The sequence below is a fragment of the Triticum dicoccoides genome, chromosome 3B (genome assembly GCF_002162155.2).
Source record: "Triticum dicoccoides isolate Atlit2015 ecotype Zavitan chromosome 3B, WEW_v2.0, whole genome shotgun sequence".
NCBI lineage: Eukaryota > Viridiplantae > Streptophyta > Magnoliopsida > Poales > Poaceae > Triticum > Triticum dicoccoides.
The window spans coordinates 676,011,941-676,020,678 of record NC_041385.1 but is presented as its reverse complement, the minus strand read 5'-3'; positions in this window follow the sequence as shown (position 1 = coordinate 676,020,678).

Here is an 8,738-nt window from a genome sequence, read left to right as displayed (position 1 = left end):
GTTCATTCAACTGGACTCTACCGCCAAGAACATCATCTGTGGTCATCTGACCAAAGGGCAGTATGGACGTGTGAGCGCTCTGGAAACGTCAAAGCTAGTCTGGGACTGGCTCTCCAAGGTCAATGAAGGCGTCTCAACACAACATGATCAACGAATCAGTACTCTTCGCAACCTCTTCAACCGCTTCAAAAGACACGACAACGAGAACGTCCAGCTCACGTTTGATCGCCTCACTGATATCACCAATGAGCTCCGTGCACTCGGTGCAACTGACATTACGAAGCATGAAATTGTGAAGACACTACTAAGATCTCTTGACAGCTCATTTGACACCTTAGCCCTGATGATACAAGAACGCCGTGATTTCAAGACACTCGATCCGTCTGACATACTCGAGAGGCTCAACACACATGAGTACCAGCTATCTGAGAAACGAGATATCTATGGCCCCAACTATGGCCGAACTCGTGCCTTGAAGGCAAAGGCTGCGGCTTCCTCATCTGGAGAAGAATCTGACTGCAATTCTGATAATCCTGAAGACATTGGAAAGGAGCTTGCTATGCTTGTGAAGAAGTTCCAGAGATTCACTAGGAAGAAAAACTTCAGAAAGTCTTCACGATCCAGCTCAAGGGACGATGAAGCTTCCACCTATGACAACAAGAAAAGAACCCGTCACAAGTGCAAGAAACCTGGCCACTACATCTCTGAATGTCCATAGTGGGACAATGAGAATAAGAAAAAGAAGAGCAAAGAATATGATTCTGATGACAAGAAGAAGAATAAATCCTCAAAGTCTTCTTCCAAATCTTCCTCTAAGTCTTCATCACACAAGAAGAGCTCATCAGGCAAGGCACGTGCTTTTGTTGGCAAGGAAATGGATTCAGAGGAGGAGTCTACTTCTGAGGGGGAAGTGGTGGAGTCTAAGGAGGAGTCTGACTCTGGTGTCGCAAGTCTAGCTCTAGCTACAGCCTACGTCGCCAAGTCCATCTTCAACACTGAAGACAATGGCTCCGTCACCAACGCTGATGACGAGAACGACTCGACTCCCACCTATTGCTTCATGGCACGTGGTGCCAAGGTAAACTCTCGTAATGCTTACTTTCAAACATCAAGTGAAGATGACTCTGATGATGAATCCAAACCTAGCTACAAAAAACTTGCTAAAATTGCAACTGAACAATAGAAAGCTCTGGATCATATTCAAAAACTGTTAGACAAAAGCGATGACCTGTTGGACGCAGAAATGACTAAGACTCAGTCCTTAATTGAAGACATAAAAAATCTTCATGTTAAGTACCAGGAACTTGAAGGTCGTCATGAAACCCTCTCAACATCTCATGAAAAGCTTTCCTACGATTATCTTCAAAGGAAGTAGTAACTTGAGAAATTGAGATCGGATCATGAAGATCTTCAAAAGGTGAACGAGTCACTTCGCGCTCAACAGATCAGTCCCGCTCAGGAAGGATTTGAACCACCATGTTTAAAATGCATTGAGCGTGATAACGCTGTTTCTGTTGCTGGATGTTCTACTGCCACTGTTGCAATATCTTCAACTGCTAATGTGGTAACTAACCCCTCTACTGAGGATACCACTACTATTGCTAATGAGAATGCCAGGTTGAAGACACTGCTTGAGACAGGGATGTACAAAAGCCTCAAAGGGCATCAGACATTATGTGATGTCCTCAGAAGGCAGATTCTGAACCGAAACCCTAGAAAAGAGGGTGTTGGGTTCAAGAGGAAAATGAATGTTGATGGGTCGTACTGGAAGCCTGAGCAGTACCCCCAAACCACATGGGTTGCTGCAACTGCAAAGGAACCTTCAGTAGATCCATCCACCTTATCTGGTTTCACTTGCGCTAACCCTATTATCATTGATGAATCCTTTGATGCAAACTATAAACTGTTTAAGAATCAGAATGGTGAAGTGTTTGCCAGGTATATTGGTACTAACTGCAGGAATGGACCACCTATGAAGAAGATATGGGTACCTAAAAGTGCTCTTGAGAATCTTCCAGTGAATGTCATCATGACACCACCTGTGAAGAAGACAAACCCCATACCAAAGGCTTCATATGGACCTAAAGCTTCATACATACCGTGGACTCATACGAGTCACCCTAACGTTAATGTTTTGCAGGGAAATCATACTCAGACCCATGAATATGAGCGTGTTTCATTAAACCGCTATGTTCATAGAACCAAGAACTTTTCTACTTATTCACATGAGTATTATTCACCCCCTGCAAGGCTATTTACTAGGGCTCAGAAGCCAAAATTCTCAGATGCTGCACTTAGACTCATTGCTTCTAAGCCACCCCTGAAGATGTGGGTGGTTAAAAAACTTAACTCTCTTTTGCAGGGAAAGGTCTCCAGCCGGAAATCAAAAGCATCCAAAGCTAATGCTGGAGACCTTAAAAATCTTGTTGGGCGCAAGATAAAATGCCCAAATGGTCTTACTATGTATTTCAGTCCAGATTTTCCTGATACTCATCCTGTCTATCCTAACCAAGACCTGAATTTCCATGTTCCACTTGTTCGTCAAATGTTTTTGCTTCACAACTCTCTTGGTGAAGCCTATCCCCCAAACTGCACTGTAGGCTACGACACCTCATGCTTCAGAATGGATTATGGACAGTGAATGCACTAATCACATGACTGGCGATCGAAGTCTTCTGATGGATTCAACGCTGCGTCCATCAGACAAGAGCCACATCACATTTGCTGACACTGGTAAAAGCAAGGTATTGGGTCTAGGTAGAGTTGCAATATCAAGGGATCAGCACATGGATAAAGTGATGCTTGTTGAATCCCTTGGTTTCAACTTAATGTCTGTATCAATGCTTTGTGACTTAAACATGATTGTGCTATTTGGAAAATATCGCTGCCTTGTATTGATGGAATCTGACAAGTCTCTAGTCTTTGAAGGATATCGAAAAGATGATCTGTATATGGTAGATTTCTCAGCAGGTCCATAGATGGCCGTATGTCTTCTTGCAAAGGCTTCAGAATGCTGGCTTTGGCATCAAAGGCTAGGGCATGCATGCATGAAGAACTTGCACATTCTCGCAAAGAAGAAGCATGTTATGGGCATCGAAGGCGTCAAGTTCAAGAAGGATCATTTGTGTGGCGCCTGCGAAGCCGGAAAGATGACAAGAGCCAAGCATCCCTCGAAGACAATCATGACCACGTCTCAACCCTTTGAGCTGCTGCACATGGACTTATTTGGCCCTACTCACTATTCCACTCTTAATGCTACTACTTGCCTCTATGGCTTCGTCATTGTTGATGATTACTCTCGGGTGCATATAATCCTCTACAAGACTGAAGTGCAGGATGTCTTCAGACGCTTTGCCAACCGTGCCATGACGAACTACGGTGTCAAGATCAAGCACATCAGAAGCACAAGGTACTGAGTTCAAGAACACCAGCCTCGACCTCTACCTGGATACCATGGGTATCACTGATGAGTTCTCTGCTCCTTACACACCTCAGCAGAATGGCATCGCCGAGCGCAAGAACAGAAGTCTTATTTAGATGGCCCGAACAATGCTTGATGAGTACAAGACTCCACGGAAGTTCTGGCCTGAAGCCATTGATACTGCTTGCCACATCATCAACTGCGTTTATCTTCACAAGCTTCTGAAGAAAACATCCTATGAGCTCCTAACTGGTAAGAAACCCAATGTAAGCTACTTCAGAGTATTTGGTGCTAGGTGCTGGATCAAGGATCCACATCACACGTCAAAATTTGCACCGAAAGCACATGAAGGTTTTATGCTTGGTTATGGAAAGGATTCGCACTCCTACAGAGTCTTCAACCTCTTTCACTATAAAGTGGTTGAAACTGTGGATGTGCGGTTCGATGAGACTAACGGCTCGCAAAGAGAGCACCTGCCAAATGTGCTAAATGAGTTATCCCCTAGCGAGTCAATCAAGCAAATGGGGACTGGCGAAATCATACCCTCTGAGAATCTGTCTGAAGAGGAACTTGTCATTTCTGCACCTAATCAACCTGAAGGCAATGCTCAGGCTGAAGATAATTCCCCAAATGATGACAATGATCAGCAGGAGCAAAATCTTCGTCCTGCTCATCCTCGTGTTGCAAATGAAGTACATATTGAGAAGATGATCGATAGCCTCAATGCACCTGGTCCACTCACTCGTTCAAGAGCCACACAAAGAGCAACACAACTCACCAATTTCTGTGGACACTTTGCATTTGTCTCAATCTCAGAACCCACAAAAGTGACTGAAGCCTTTATGGAACCTAAATGGATTCAAGCAATCCAAGAAGAGCTTCAACAAACTGAGTTTAACAATGTGTGGGAACTGGTCAAGCGTCCTAATCCTCGGAAGCACAATATCATTGGCACCAAATCGATATATCGCAACAAGCAAGATGAACATGGTCAAGTGGTCAGAAACAAAGCTCGTCTTGTTGCTCAAGGCTACACTCAAGTGGAAGGGATTGGCTTTGATGAAACTTTTGCTCCTGTGGCAAGGCTTGAAGCCATTCACATACTGCTTGCCTATGCAAATCATCACAACATTCTCCTATATCAAATGGATGTGAAGAGTGCTTTTCTCAATGGAAAGATAGAAGAAGAAGTATATGTTGCACAACCTCCTGGCTTTGAAGATCCAAAACATCCTGATATGGTGTACAAGCTCAACAAGGCACGGTATGGCCTCAAACAAGCCCCTCGCGCTTGGTATGATACGCTCAAGGACTTCCTGAAGAGCAAAGGCTTCAAACCTGGTTCACTGGATCCTACTCTCTTCACGAAGACATATGACGGTGAACTGTTTTTGTGCCAAATATATGTGGATGACATTATCTTCGGCTGCACCAACAAGAAATACAGTGATGAGTTTGGTCATGTGATGCAAGAGCAATATCAGATGTCCATGATGGGTGAACTGAAGTTCTTTCTGGGTCTCCAAATCCGTCAACAACGCAACGACATCTTCATCTCTCAAGAAAAAAATCTCAAAGATTGCCTGAAGAAGTTTGGAATGCAAGACTGCAAAGGATACACGACACTAATGCCAACCAAAAGTCATCTGGGTCCCGATGACAATGGTAAAGAATTCGACCAAAAGGTATACCGCTCCATGATTGGTTCTTTGCTTTATTTATGTGCATCTAGGACAGATATAATGCTTAGTGTTTGCATGTGTGCACGATTCCAAGCGACACCAAAGGAATCACATCACTTAGCTGTGAAGAGAATACTTCGATATTTGGCTTACACCCCAACACTAGGATTATGGTATCCAAAGGGCTCAGAGTTTGATCTAGTTGGATTCTCGGATGCTGATTATGCTGGTGACAAGGTTGATCGCAAGTCCACATCAGGCACATGTCACTATCTGGGACGATCACTTGTCTGTCGGTCTTCAAAGAAGCAGAACTGTGTATCTCTCTCCACTGCTGAATCCGAATACATTGCTGTTGGATCTTGCTGTGCTCAGCTTCTCTGAATGAAGCAAGCTCTCAAGGACTATGGTATACACCTGAAGAATGTGCCTCTCTACTGCGACAATGAGAGTGCCATCAAGATTGCCAACAATCCATTTCAGCACTCGAAGACAAAGCATATTGAGATTCGTCATCACTTCCTTAGAGATCATGTTATGAAGGAAGACATTGATATCATCCACGTCAACACTGAAGAGCAATTGGCTGATATCTTCACAAAGCCCTTGGACAATGCAAGTTGCGGTGTGAGCTAAATATCTTGGAATCCTCAAATGTCCTGTGAATGGGACACACATCCTAATACTTATGCATTTTGATGACTTAGATGTGCAACACACGAAGTAACATATATCTTCAATCAATGAAGACATACATTCCAAGTGTGAATACATTAATGAGGAATTTGACTTCGGAGCGCCATGATAATTGTGCGCCGTGTCTGGGTCTAATACTTCCTATACGGTGGGTAACGCCACCACCAAACTTTTGTTTGAAGTGCTTCTCTTGGCGTTATGTTTGCATAGTCTTCATAACCGAGTTGTCTTTATTTCTGTCATGTATTCAAATTTATCTTCATATGATTGATTTGGCCTTAAACTAGTTGCATACTACTTGTGTTCTGTCCTCCACAGCATTCACTTATAGTTATGACTTCATGTTGAATCTTTTGATCTAAGTGAATGTGATCGGACCCTAACCTATCTATGCTTCTACCTCAACTCTATCTGTCCAAATCATATGCATTCTATTGAAAACTGTCGATTGTCTTCACTGAACCTTGTCAGCTGAAGCCAATCTGACAAATATTTATGTCTGTTTTAAAGCGCTATTTTTATTACCGGAAATCTGAAGAATTCGGAACGACCACCCCGACAATCCAGGCGTGCGTGGGAACATGGAACAACTACCCAGGAGTTGCATGCACGCCACGTGTCATTCAAATGCGAATCGCCAGGGGCACCTGCGTAATTATGCTGTGTTGTCCCTTTCCTTATAAATGCACATCCCATCGCGGTCAATTTTTTTCTTCCACCTCGCCACCTCCCTAAAACCCTAGCGCCATCGCTAGCACTCGACGACGCCAGCGACGAAGCGCTTAGCTGCCGCGACTTCTCCGACGTCGTCCTCACGTCGGCCGCGGACCTCATCTTCTCCGCCGCCGCCGTAGCCGTCTCTCATCGCCAAGTTAGGGCACGAGAGATTGAACTGCTCGGCCTCAACTTCCCCTCCGTCTAGCAGTTCTTCCTGTGGTAATTAAAACTCTCTTTTTACTGTCTTTTTGATCTGATAGATTCATCCTTCCTTACCAAAAGTAGTTTCTACATCTCCAAAGTTGAATCTGTCTCTCTCTGCATCTCATAATGTGCCTAGTATGTTCACTTATGCTTCATTACAAGTTAGATTCCTCACTTGTACTTATTCCTGGATTTGTATAACTCTGGAACCAACTCACATCAAATAAGTGAATGTCTTCGGGTTATGAGGTCAATGTGTTCAAACTAATTTATCTTCAAAATCATATGAGAATGCATATGACCTCTTCCCCTTCCCTCGCATCTCTAATGCTGTCACAGGTACATGTCCGTGGGAGAATCCCTTGGTTCTCATAGTCTGCATTCATTTGCAGAATTCTTGCAGAGTCACATCAATTCACCTGAAGCAAGTTCTTGTCTGACTAGCCGCAAGAAGCCTTTGCAAGTTCTGAAGCCTTTCAGGTTAAGCTTCATGGCTACTGAGAAACCAGCAAGAAAGGGTGGAAGAAAGCGTCGTGGGAACACTTCCAAGGATTTGCCTCCAGATTTGCATGAGCTGTACAAAACGGACCCTGAGGAAACCTATACTGGTCGCAAGAATTGCATCCAATGGATCCGAAGATACTGGGATGAGGAATGGTTCAAGTACCGATTTATCACTCAAGAATATGCTGAGAAGAATGCCATCAAGCGACCCTGGGGAGATATTCTGTATAAAAATCTTCAACCCAGAACCCAAGCTGAAGCCATTGAGCAAGGCTTCTATCCTTGCATGGTTCACAGACCAGAGCCAGAAAATGCTGACCCTTCTTCTCTGCTGTGGTGTCACGAAGACCATATCTTCAAGCGCAATTACCAGTTTGCCAAAGACTCAGCTGTGCAGAACAAAAAGGATTTCGGACTTGAGTTCAACCCTGGTCCGTCCTCTCCACGGGATGATGGCACCCGTGAAGCCAATGAGAATAGGATCGGTCCCTTCTACAACTTTGAAGGCCTCCTCGCTCACATCGCTGTACAAGGTGCAAATGTGGATCATACTGATGATGGTGCTGACACTGATGAAGCTCCAGCTCCTACTCCTAAGCCAAAGAAGCAGAAGAAAGCTAATGCTTCCAAACCCACTGCTGCACCAAAGGCTTCTCGAGTGAAACCATTGGCAACTTCCCCTCCTGCTCCAAGCAACGCCTCTGAAGATCTCTCTCGCGTCTCCAAGAAGCGTGAGAAGCCACAGAAGAAATCTGTACAGAGACACAGTCAAGCACTAACACCAGCTGCCGTTCCGAGGAACAAATCTGAAGCCATTGATTTGTCTTCAGATGAAGAATTTGGTGAGGATGCTCTTGAGCAGCTGATCAAGAGCAAGCAAGAGGCGAAGATCTTCAATGATCTGCCCCTCTTTGATGTGAATATCTTACACAATTTCATTGATGAATGGTTCGACAATCAAGATCTCAGCTTTGATGATCTTCAACTCCACATTGGCATCAGCGTCGCCTTCCAAGGCGCAATTGCTCTAGAGCTGGCTCTGGCCCAGCGAATTGTTGAACTGAAACACAAGATTGATTTTGAGAAGGAACAGTTCAAGAAGCATGTGGCCAAGCCGAGTGTGGCTGATGTCCAGAAATTCAAGGTGATGCTCAATGACCTCAAGGAGGCGTTTCGCAAGAAACGTGAGGAAGCTAAAGGCTCAAGAGAGCGCATGGAAACTCTTGCTGCCAAGTGTGTTCAGGCTTACAACGAAGCTGAAAAGCGCAAGGCCCTTGGGCGTCCTGGTATTGACCCCAAGATGGCTGCCAAGCAAAAGAAGAAGTCTGCCGTAGCCCCAACTGATGCTACACGGTGGGAAGAACCTCGCATTGTCTTCCCTGCCAGCATGACAGGCTCGAAGCCTAAGGTCTCTACAGTGGCTTCAGATCAGCAGAAGACGAAGACAGCTGAAGCCGAAGCCAGAAAGCGCAAAATCAAGCGCACTACTGATGATGCACCACCCCCAAAGATGA